Source organism: Mobula birostris, chromosome 5 (genome assembly GCF_030028105.1).
Source record: "Mobula birostris isolate sMobBir1 chromosome 5, sMobBir1.hap1, whole genome shotgun sequence".
Taxonomy (NCBI): Eukaryota; Metazoa; Chordata; class Chondrichthyes; order Myliobatiformes; family Myliobatidae; genus Mobula; species Mobula birostris.
Window position 1 is genome coordinate 197,605,027 of NC_092374.1, and position 12,620 is coordinate 197,617,646.

General features: G+C 44.2%; 1 pseudogene; it reads left to right on the forward strand.

Annotated features, from left to right (window-relative positions):
• Positions 1-3,907: 3,907 nt before the first annotated feature.
• On the forward strand, positions 3,908-5,161 carry LOC140198231 (heat shock cognate 71 kDa protein-like; annotated as a pseudogene).
• Positions 5,162-12,620: the final 7,459 nt, after the last annotated feature.

A 12,620-nucleotide genomic window follows, 5' to 3' on the forward strand; every position in this document is an offset into this window, starting at 1 on the left:
TAAATATATTTTGCTTTTAAAAAACGACGGGATAAGGTAAGCAGCCGCCGAGACCGTTCAGCAGGGCCCCCAGCATTTATCTTATGATGCAGCACGGGATCTGCAGATTTTCTCGTGTTTGACCTTTTCTGCAGATGTGGTGTGAGTGGCTGTTTCCGGCACCTATTGTTATTTTTCTCACCTTCTTCTGTCGTTCCTTACCATCTCTTACTAAATAAGAAGTTGATGCGCAATTTGTTACAGTATAAGCACAGTATTCTTCTTTGGTTGGTTGAGAGAACGGAACGACTGAAAGGCTGAATTAATATTGTAACCTTATAAGGTAAAGTAAGCGAGTTGTTAGATGAGTTGTCTGGAGGCACCGAGATATTCCAAATTAACCGGCGGTCGTCAATTCACGCGACATAGGGAGAAAACACAAAACTGAACCAGAGACCCGTCTGTCTTTAAACTGAAAATCAGGGGAGAGCGCGAACGCAGTCCCCCACTACCACAAATTTGGGGACATCGCAGGCGTCAGCACACCATAAGTGCAATGGGATAGCCTCGTCCTGGGAGAACCTTTTTTTCCCCAAAGATACTTTATTCAGAAGCGTTACATGAAAAAACAGTCGTTGACTCTGAGTCCTTATTCAATAAAGTTATTAACAATAAAATTATGCGTTGACTCTGTTCATTTACAAATGAAAAATGTTTACAATAAACCATTCATTTACTCTCAATCCTTGGTCAAGGGTTAAGACTTATTAACAATAAAATTATCAACAATAAATGCAGGCGATGGCTCTAATGCTTTCCCAAATTAACAATTCCACCCACTCCTTGGGCACCATGTTGATTATCTGTCCACACCGCTGATGAGGGTAGGTCTCCTCCCCACCCAACCCCTCCCACTCCCACATCCTTAACTTTACCCTGACCTGCCGTTATGTCCAAACCCCCAGACTGTCGTCGACGGCCTCATGCCTCCCCACGCTCTCTACATATCGCGCTAGGAACGTGAGAACGTCGACGCCAGGCACATAGGCATTAAGCATCTGTATCGTAATTGTTCACTCCTGCGTTGCCACGGCAAAGAGAGGTTGCACTTTAAATAGCGACAGCGGCGCCTCGCTCCCTTTCTCGAAGAAGCACTGGAGCAGTCTCTGCCACCCTGCGGCACGCCGGAAGGTGACATCATAGTAACTCGGGAAATCCTGCACGCAGTACAGATCATCTACCTTAAAGCCGCAGCAGTCGAAAAGCACCTTACGAATGAAAGTAATCCGACTGAAGCTGTTGCCATCTTTCAGATCCTTGACACTCATTCGCACGGTATTCTTGATACCAGCTCCACGAGCGGAAGGGCTGGTCTCCCCCGACCTCCTTCTCGGTTCGCTGGACTCCCCAGCTCTCTTTCTCCATTCGCTTGACTCCGCAGCTCTCTTCTCTGATTGGCTGGACTTTCCAGAAGTCGCTGCTATGCCGGATTTTCCACTCTGCTTCATTGACGCGCTGGACGCTTCAGCTCGCATATCCGATCCCCTGCAGCCCTCCGCTCTTTCCTCTGAGTCGCTGGTCTCTGCAACACTCCCTCCACATGCGCTAGTCTTACCAGCCATCCCGTTGTTCCGGGAAAGCACGTTCAACTGCGCCGTCAGCGCGAACTCCTCTCCCAGCCGAAGATCTCCCCGTTTCGAGCACAGCAGGAACCGCTAGGTTCTTAGAAGAATGGTAGTACGCCCTCGTCCTGGGAGCACAGCCTTAACAGTTACGGTCTCTCCCTTGCCAGATGAATGTTACCTTTCTATGCATCCGTATGCATTCTTAACCCACACCCCTCAATATTCAGGCGAACAAATCTTTTAAAGGAATAGATTTCCTACTATTCCACGTGGTCCTCTCAGAATACCGTTGCCACAAATGCCACAAATCTATTTATTTGATTAGCTTCTGTGCTTTAGTACTGATAAATCCTAGACCTTAATCTGCATGTTTTCTAAAAAAAGGAAATGTGCGCCACGATTGGTTTTGCAGTGACTGGTCGTTGCCGAACCCGACCGCACGGTGTCAGTGTTTTCATTGAGGAAATGCAGGGAGCTGCCTGAGGCTCACAGGGTGATTGAACAGACGGCCCCGTCCCTGGCCCCGAAGACCAGGATTGCGCTGGAAAGGTTGAAGAGGAGATTAGCCAGGAAGTTGCTTGGGGTGGGGGGTCAGCTTTTCACCTATGAAGGGAGATTAAACACAGGACAGCACAGGAGCTGATCTTTCGACTCAAAATGCCTGTGCACAGACATCCCACCCTGCAAAAGCACCCCCGCCCCCCGCAACCCCATATCTCCCTCCCCCCGGTCGACCTACAAGGGTGTATGTAATACTTTGTTTTAGTGATTTTGTCTAATCTGTAAACCAAGATGGATATATGCAGAAATATGACATTAATATATGTCCTTATATTATCATGTTTATTCTATTACAATTTTAAGCAAGTCTACAGGGAGTTTTGCCTCATCACGTAGGACATCAACAGAGTAGCTCCTTAGCAGCTAGACAGCTAATTTAAATAATGTTAGCTATGCTAATGAACGAATGACACCTGTTAAACTCACCTGAACTTGTCTTTTACATTTTAACCCACCATGGGCAATAGAAAAGTCACTGTTGCAAACAGTGCAGCGAGCAATACTGTCATTCTTTTTGAGGTCGACTGTAAAGCCCGCTCACAGAGAAAACTGATCTGGCCCAAGGGAACCTCCAGCAGCGGGTCAACATATTAGGGCAATATCACTAATATAGACATCATCCATAACCTCCACAAGTCTTCTGTATGCTCCAGGACTACATCTCAGCATTGAGCCAAATTAAACACTAAAGCTTTCCGACACCACAGCCATGAAATTGTTATAAAATAAAATTAATGCTCTGGCTGATTAATCTCAGCTGGCTTTTAACCATTCATAAATGTACATGCTGATTTCACCTTAATTAATTACTTTCCGCACTGTCGCCAAATATCTAAGATCGCACAATATCATGCTGTATTCTGGCCAATCCACGGCTAAAGAAAGAAAAAGGCTCCCGGTCAGAGGTGAGGCGGAGTTCAGCGCTGTCAACCTCGATAGAAACTCACTAAAAAGTCATCGGGTAAATTTCAATCCCATTAACAAATAGAATAAATGTTTTCCATCGTAAATTGTCGTTACATAAATCTGAAAAACAGTATTATCCCCACACCACATACACACTTGATGTTTGTTTCATAACCGACACTACACGGGGAGTATCGCTGAGAGCCCGCAAGCCGCTGGGACTTTGCGAAAATTCTGGAGGTGGCGAGGTAGATCTGGTGCAGAGTCTGGGAGAATCTGACAACACTAACATCGCTGCGTTACGGATAATTTATTTTAACGTGTTTAAGTCACCTTCCCTTAGCAAGGGCTGCAAAAGGAGTAATAATAACATGTGAACCTGTATATCTATACCAAAACAAAAAAAAACTTCTCGCGCAAACTTCACCATCAGTTCTGCCAATCTGATAATATTTTTTAAACTCCACGTCACGTCCTGTTATGGTCACAAATACTGCAAAAGTCCTTTTGTCAAAATTTAATGTCATAAACTCTGACTTTCAGTTCTATGCTTCCTTTAAGTGCTCTGTATTATTTTTATTTCAAAATATACCTTATTCAAAAATAAATGTATACAATAAACCATTCAGTAACTTTCCATCCTTTACATACGTTTCCATTATAGTCAGTACATATCCGTATTTATAGCCACCCACGTGGCACTCCAGTAGTTCAGCTTACCACATCATTGTCGAGGGGTATACTCCCCGCCCCCCGACCCTTCCCACTCCCAAGGGTGGAGAAACCTATACCGTGGTCCTTCCCCACCGGGCCCTTGCGGTGGCTGAGTTGGAGATACCCACCTGAGAGGAGAGGGCTTTGACAACCGCATGGTCAATCACTTCATTGAGGAGTTCAAGCGGAAATACAAGAAAGACATCAGCCACAACAAGAGAGCGGTGAGGAGGCTGCGGACGGCCTGTGACAGAGCAAAGAGAATGCTGTCTTCCAGCCAGTATTGAGATTGACTCTCTGTTTGAGGGTGTTGATTTCTACACCTCAATCACCAGGGCTCGCTTTGAGGAGCTGAACTCTGACCTGTTCAGGGGCACTCTGGAGCCAGTGGAGAAAGCCCTGACAGATGCCAAGCTGGACAAATCCCAGATCCATGAAATTGTCCTGGTCGGAGGCTCCACCCGAATCCCCAAGATCCAGAAGCTGCTGCAAGATTTCTTCAATGGTAGGGAGCTGAACAAGAGCATCAACCCCGATGAGGCCGTGGCCTATGGGGCAGCTGTCCAGGCAGCCATTCTGATGGGCGACAAGTCGGAGAATGTTCAGGATCTGCTACTCCTGGATGTTGCTGCTCTGTCATTGGGGCTGGAGACGGCAGGTGGAGTCAAGACCACCCTTATCAAGCGTAACACCACCATCCCCACCAAGCAGACCCAGATCTTCAGCACCTACTCTGATAACCAGCCTGGGGTCCTTATTCAGGTGTTTGAAGGCGAGAGAGCCATGACCAAGGACAACAACCTTCTGGGCAAGTTTGAGTTGAGTGGCAATCCCTCCCGCTCTTCGTGGCGTACCCCAGATTGAGGTGACCTTCGATATTGACGCCAATGGCATTCTCAATGTCTCTGCTGTTGACAAGACCACCGGGAGAACAAACAAGATCACCATCACCCACGACAAGGGCAGGCTGAGTAAGGAGGAAATTGACAGGATGGTGCAAGATGCAGAGAAGTACAAGAATGAGGATGAAATGCAGCGGCAGAAGATTGCAGCCAAGAAATCCCTGGAGTCCTATGCCTTCAACATGAAGGGCTCTGTGGAGGATGAGAAGATGGCCGGAAAGATCAGTGCTGAGGACAAGAGGAAGGTCATTGACCTGTGCAACGAGACAATATCCTGGCTGGAGAAGAATCAGATGGCAGAGAAGGAGGAGTTTGAGCACAAGCAGAAAGAGCTGGAAAAACTCTGCAATCCCATCATTGCCAAACTGTACCAAGGAGCAGCAGCAGGGGAATCGTGCAGGGCACAGGCTGGGAATGCCAGTTCTGCTGGACCAACTATTGAGGAGGTGGATTAAAGGACTATAAATGTGACTGTCTGGGGCTTGCACGGTTTGAGCTCTCTCGACACTTCAGTGGGTCTGATGCTAATGTTGGCACTTGGGAATAGTCTTCACTGTAACACCACTGGGTCATGTCAATGTCCTGAATCTGGCTGTGATGTACTAATTGTAAACACTGGTAACTGGGTCTATTCAATTCCTTTGATCCGGTTTTCTGTATTGGGTTTTTTTTAAAGTCATCTGTTTTGGAATGTAAAGTTTGTACAGTTTTAAGTATCTTGTAACATGCTTTTAATAAATCTTTTATTTTCTTTTAAGAATTGAGTGTAATTATATTTCATCACCAGGGAAGGAAACCTTGCCATTTTGTTTTCAAAAACATGAAGTCAACAATTTATGGGTGTTAAAGTATTGCTGTGTATAAATGAAAGTCCCCTCCTCATCCTCCCTTTCCTTCTAATTTCCAGCACACCTTCTTTCTGGATCTCTCTTGTCAACACTTCCCCACTCTCACAGGTCATAGTCATAGTCATAGTCATACTTTATTGGTCCCGGAGGAAATTGGTTTTCGTTACAGTTGCACCATAAATAATAAATAGTAATAAAACACCATAAATAATAAGTAGTAATAAAACCATAAATAGTTAAATAGTAATATGTAAATTATGCCAGGAAATAAGTCCAGGACTAGCCTATTGGCTCATGGTGTCTGAAACTCCAAGGGAGGAGCTGTAAAGTTTGATGGCCACAGGCAGGAATGACTTCCTGTGACGCTCTGTGTTGCATCTCGGTGGAATGAGTCTTTGGCTGAATGTACTCCTGTGCCCAACCAGTACATTATGTACTGGATGGGAGACATTGTCCAAGATGGCATGCAACCTGGACAGCATCCTCTTCTCAGACACCACCGTCAGAGAGTCCAGTTCCATCCCCACAACATCACTGGCCTTACGAACGAGTTTGTTGATTCTGTTGGTGTCTGCTACCCTCAGCCTGCTGCCCCAGCACACAACAGCAAACATGATAGCACTGGCCACCACAGACTCGTAGAACATCCTCAGCTTCGTCCGGCAGATGTTAAAGGACCTCAGTCTCCTCAGTAAATAGAGACGGCTCTGACCCTTCTTGTAGACAGCCTCAGTGTTCTTTGACCAGTCCAGTTTATTGTCAATTCGTATCCCCAGGTATTTGTAATCCTGCACCATGTCCACACTGACCCCCTGGATGGAAACAGGGGTCCGTACCTTAGTGCTCCTCAGGTCTACCACCAGCTCCATAATCTTTTTCACATTAAACTGCAGATAATTCTGCTCACACCATGTGACAAAGTTTCCTACCGTGGCCGTGTACTCAGCCTCATCTCCCTTGCTGATGCATCCAACTATGACAGAGTCATCTGAAAACTTCTGAAGATTACAAGACTCTGTGCAGTAGTTGAAGTCCGAGGTGTAAATGGTGAAGAGAAAGGGAGAAAAGACAGTCCCCTGTGGAGCCCCAGTGCTGCTGATCACTCTGTCAGACACACAGTGTTGCAAGCACATGTACTGTGGTCTGCCAGTCAGGTAATCAAGAATCCATGACACCAGGAAAGCAACCACCTGCATCGCTGTCAGCTTCTCCCCCAGCAGAGCAGGTTGATTGTGTTGAACGCACTGGAGAAGTCAAAAACCATGACTCTTGGTGCAGTTTGGCATTACTTTACCAGAAGGCTTTTGACAGGAGATTCGGCATTGTCACCAAAAACGGCTTAATTAGCTGCCTTGGGAGAGAATCCCATATACTGGGAACGATTAGTATTGGCAGCAGGCTCAGTTTTGAGGTGTGTATTTGGACAGGTACATGGAGGGGAGGTGATTGACAGGTTGCGGGCAACTGGAACGAGCCGGGAGGATGCTGTTGTGGGGCTTGGACAAGTTGGGTGGAAGGGCCTTTTCCCAGCTGCTCTCCGCACAACTGTTGGCGTTTCTGTGGAAATGCAGGGAGCTGCCTCAGGCCGACAGGGTGAATGAACAGGCGCCCCCGTCCCCGGCCCCGCAGACCGGGATTGCGCTGAGGCTGAAGGGGAGATTAGCCAGGATGTTGCAGGGCTGTTAGTTTTTCACTTATGAGTGGAGACTGAACAGACCAGCAGGGTTTTCGGCCCAAAATGCCTGTACACAACGTTATGCCAAATAAAATTATATCCCTTCTGCCTCCACACGATCCCTATCTCTTCATACCCGGTCATGTTCTTATTTAAAACGCTCTTAAACTGCACCGTATCTGCTTCCACCACCACGACAAGCAGCTCGTTCCCGGGAAACCCACCAGCCTCTGGGTGAAAGAAAATCGCCTTTAAACTAACTCCATCATCATAGAAATGCAAGTATTTGATATTTCTATTCGGAGTAAAACTCTTAATCTTTTCTATAAGTGTTTCTCATCAATTTTAAAGCTGTTCGGTTTTGCCTCCATCCCCCGACAACTGAGAGAAATCTAGTGACGGGTCAGGTTAGATTTGTTTTCTTTGGTGATCATAAATGGGAGAGAGAGAGGCCCAGGTAGCGTGGACAGGGTCATTGTTTACCCAGTGGACAGTCGAGTTCAAACCAGAGTTTAGGAACGAGGGTTAGTGGGACCTGAGAATGAACTTCATCTTCAAAGTTCAAAGTAAAATTTATTATTAGCAATTCAGGAACAGCTTCTTCCCCACTGCAATCAGTGTTCATGGGATCAATGACCATTCAGAAATCAGACCCACCATGAATACTGCTCATATATATATATAAATTTGTTTTGTACTAGTTTTAATGTATTAAATGCACATATATGTAGACTTACTGTAATTGATCTACTTACGTATTTATTTTCTATATTGAATTGCAAGGTATTGCATTGAACTGCTGCTGCTAAGTTAACAGATTTCACAACACATACCTGTGATAATATCTCTCACTGCTCCCCATCTGCAATTTCTTCGGCTCTTCAACTTTTCCACCACATGTTGACTCAGACTTGCAGGTCTTGGCTCCATCCATCCCCCTCCTGTCTTCTCCTATCGTTTTGGAACTCCCCCTCCCCCTCCCCCTCTCACTTTCAAATCTCTTACTAACTCTTCCTTCAGTTAGTCCTGACGAAGGGTCTCGGCCTGAAACGTTGATTGTACCTCTTCCTAGAGATGCTGCCTGGCCTGCTACATTCACCAGCAACTTTGATGTGTGTTCCTGTGATAATAAACCTGATTCTGATTCTAATTTTCCATTCAAAGTCATTGGTGTTCCCATATCAGGCCATAATGCAGCCAGTCAATACACTTTCCACTGCACATCTATAGGTTTTGATGACACACCAAATCTCTACAGTCTCCTAAGGAAGGAGAAACTTTCTTTGCAATTAGATTGATGTGAAAGGTCCAGGACAGGGACTGTCACAAGTTTAACATTTCAATTGGGGGACCATTTCCTTCAGCACCTCAATTCAAAGTTCCTCCTAATTTATAATGACCAGTGTGCGTAAAAAATTGTATTGAACAATGACAACATGTGCGCGCTGAATTTTTACGTGGAAGTAAACCTGAAGCAATTCTAAGGAAAATATATCACTGATTCAGTTTGTTGTTTATTGTTTAAAAGAAAAAATATAATACACATCAATGAGTCTTCTTTCCCATGAACAATACGACTGCAAGCAACAATATCAATCAGTTCACATGTTATTAAAGTTATCTGAAATGGTTGACAAAATATCCAGATAGGTGTTTTATTTGGAAATCATTGCATACAGCACTGAATTGGTAGCTTAATTATATTAGAGACATAATCGTGAACAAGATAATGAACATATCAAAGTTGCTTCGTCATTTTTCTCCCTGCTGTCTTTGGCATCTACCCAATCTTTGTCCAGACAAATAAATCCGCCTTCCAGCAGAGAATTCTCATTGGCATATCCAAATGACACTCACTTAAACGGTTCCTCAGTTTGTTTTTGATCTGATTCGTGACAGTAAAACCTCTTTCACGAGCAGCGCGAGTTCTAAGAAAGGTTCCGCCAATGTCCGCCAGCTTTGCAAGGTCACAAAACTCTTCATTTTGAGTTGCAAATCTCACCATTTCAGAAGAGCTGGTAATCAGTTTGGATTTAATTTTTTCTTGTACAGCAAGTTTGAAGTCATTGCACTGCTTAACTGTGACAGCATTTTCAGCAAGGAAATCAGGATATTTTCCACACAAGGCACTCACCTGGTCTTTGCCAAAATGGAAGTCACATTCTGCACGCACAGAAAAATCAAAAGCCTCCCGTTCTTGTACCTCGCCCTCAGGAAACCTCTCTTCTAAATGAACACAGAGATGGATTATCAAGGTCAACAGAGAATTTGTAGTTACTGTCACAACTGTAGCTCAGAAAACTTTAACTTCCTCACTCCAAGACTCTTTGTCTCCCAGATGCTTCTTGCTTATCTTGTTAATTTTGCCTCGTACAAAATGAAATGCATCAATTGTCATTAAGACACTCCTTTGCAGTCTTCAACAGTGCAGCCTCTTCTTCAAAGACATCATTTAACACCTCTAAAGCTATTTTTATTCACTGCTTATCAACTTTTTGTGACAATATTTCTTCGGAAATATCGTCCTCAAAATATACAATCAATGCCTCATACGTGTTTATGATTGCCTGCAGTGTAACGTGTCTAGACAGTATCTCACTTTATTCACTGGTCTGAAAGCAACAGCTTCATTTCCACAGGTGTTTGCAATTCCTTTAAAAGTGCATCTTGTAGGTGAAGATTGAGAAAACACCCAGAAACCTCCCAGGCCATGCTCTTTACTTGCTGCTGCCATCAGGTGAGGTAAAAGTGCCTCAGGATTCACACCACCGGGTTCCTGAACAGTTACTACCCCCCAACCATCAGGCTCTTGAACAAAAGGGGATATCTACACTCATTTAAGGACTCTGTTATATTGATTATAATAAAGTCATAATTAGTGCAGTGAATAGAGGGGAACAGGTGGATGTTATATTCTTGGATTTCCAGAAGCTGTTCAATAAGGTTAATTAAGATACGGATCCATGGAGTCGGAGGAAGTGTATTGGCATGGATAGTGGATTGGTTAACAGATATAAGGCAGAGAGTTGGCGTAAATGGGATCTTCTCCGGTTGGCAGTCAGTGGTGAGTGGGGTGCCGCAGGGGTCAGTGCTGGGCCCGCAACTGTTTACCATTTACATTGATGATTTGGAAGAGGGGACTGAGTGTAGTGTAGCAAAATCTGCTGATGACACTAGACTGAGTGGAAAAGTAAATTGTACAGAGGATATGGAGAGTCTGCAGAGGGATATAGATAGGTTAAGTGAGTGGGACAAGGTCTAGCAGATGGAATACAACTTTGGTAAATGAGAAATCATCCACTTTGGAAGGAATAATAGAAGAGCAGATTATTATTTAAACGGTGAAAGATTGCAACATGCTGTTGTGCAGAGGGACTTGGGAGTGCTTGTACATGAATTGCAAAAAGTTGGCTTGCAGGTACAACAGGTTAGGAAGAAGGCGAACAGAATGTTGGCCTTCATTGCTAGAGGGATTGAATTCAAGAGCAGGGAGATGATACTGCAACTATACAGGGTACTGTGTGCAGTTCTGGTCTCCATACTTGAGGAAGGATATACTGGCTTTGGAGGCAGTGCAGAGGAGGTTCATCAGGTTGATTCCATGGATGAAAGGGTTAACCTACCAGGAGAGATTGGGTCGCCTGGGACTATACTCTCTGGAATTCAGAAGAATGAGAGGGAATCTTATAGAAACATACAAAATTTTGAAAGGGATAGATAAGATAAAAGTGGGAAACTAGTTTCTTTTTTTTAATTTTATTTTTATTTGGATAAGGAATTCACAAATATCATGTACTTTTTTCACACATGTAACCTTTTCCATTTTTTTATATGTATAAAACTACAATTATTGATACATTCTTAAGTAGGTAAGACTAGAACTGGGGCACATTCACTTCAAGATTCAGGGGAGAAGATTTATTTTCTGTTACTTATCCATTTAATACTGTTTTTCTATTACTGTCTTGTTTTTATCTACGGCTTTATTTAATTGCCTGAGAAACAGAGTTTCATTGTACCTATGTATAATGACAATAAAGATCATTCAATTCAATTCAAAAATTCAATTTCCGATGGAGATGAGCAGAAACTGCACGTTCCAAACTCACGAGATTTCAGTGTAGCTTTTTTAACTGTTTCATTAAGCCATTCCATTTCAAATGAACCCGCTCTTCACACGACCTTAGACCAACTGGACAGGATGCTGTTTGTTGTCACCATCAATATTTAACATCACCATTCCCACAGTCCTGATCAACAAGCTATGAACACTACCTCACTGCTTTTTTTAAAATTTGTGCAGTTACACTACGTATCTTAATTTAACTGTTTAATATGCATATCTATATACTTACTGTAATAAAGTGCTGTCTTAGAGTGCGTCTGTGCTCTAGCAGGTCCATTTGAATGTTCTCCATGCTGTTCATTCAGACGCTCTTCTGCACACCACTGTTGTACCACATGGTTACTTGAGTTACTGTCACCTTCCTGTCGTCCAGAACCAGTCTGACCGTTCTCCTCCGACCACTCTCAACAACAAGGCATTTTCGCTCACGGCAGGATTTTTGTTTTACTCACCATTCTCTGTAAACTTTAGAGAACGTTGCAAACAAAAGTCCCAGAGATCAGTAGTTTTTGAGATACTCAAACCACCCTGCCTGGCACCAACAGTCATTCCACAGTAAAAATCACATTTCTTCCTCAACCCATTGTTTGTTCTGAACAACAACTTGACCATGTCTGCATGCTATTATGCACTGAGCTGCTGCCACATGATTGGCTGTTTAGTTGTTTGCATTAACCAGCAGAAACACGGGATTGGCTGTTCAGTTGTTTGCATAACCTGCAGACACAAAGGATTGGCTGTTTAGTTGTTTGCATTAACCAGCAGACACACAGCTGTACCTAGTAAAGTGGCCACTGAGTGTCCGACTGTGACAGACCCGATTCTGATCCGGAGCTGATCCTAGCGCCTTACACCCCTGGCCCAAGGGAACCTCCAGCAGCGGGTCAACATATTAATGCAATATCACTAATATAGTGGCCAAGTGGTTAAGGCATTCGACTAGCGATCTGAAGGTCATGAATTCGAGCCCCAGCTGAGGCATCGATGTTACCACCGAGACAACATCGGTGCCATGGAGAGGAGAGACTTGCAGTATGGGCAACTGCTGGTCTTCCATACAACCTTGTCCAGGCCTGAGTGAAAACTTTCCAGGCGCAGATCCATGGTCTCACAAGACGAACGGATGCCATAAATAACTAATATGGACATTATCCACAACCTCCACAAGACTTCTGTATCCTCCAGGACCACATCTCACCATTGAGCCAAACTAAACTCTAAAGCTTGCCAACACCACAGGCATGAAATTGATATAAAATAAAATTAATGCTCTGGCCAATTAAT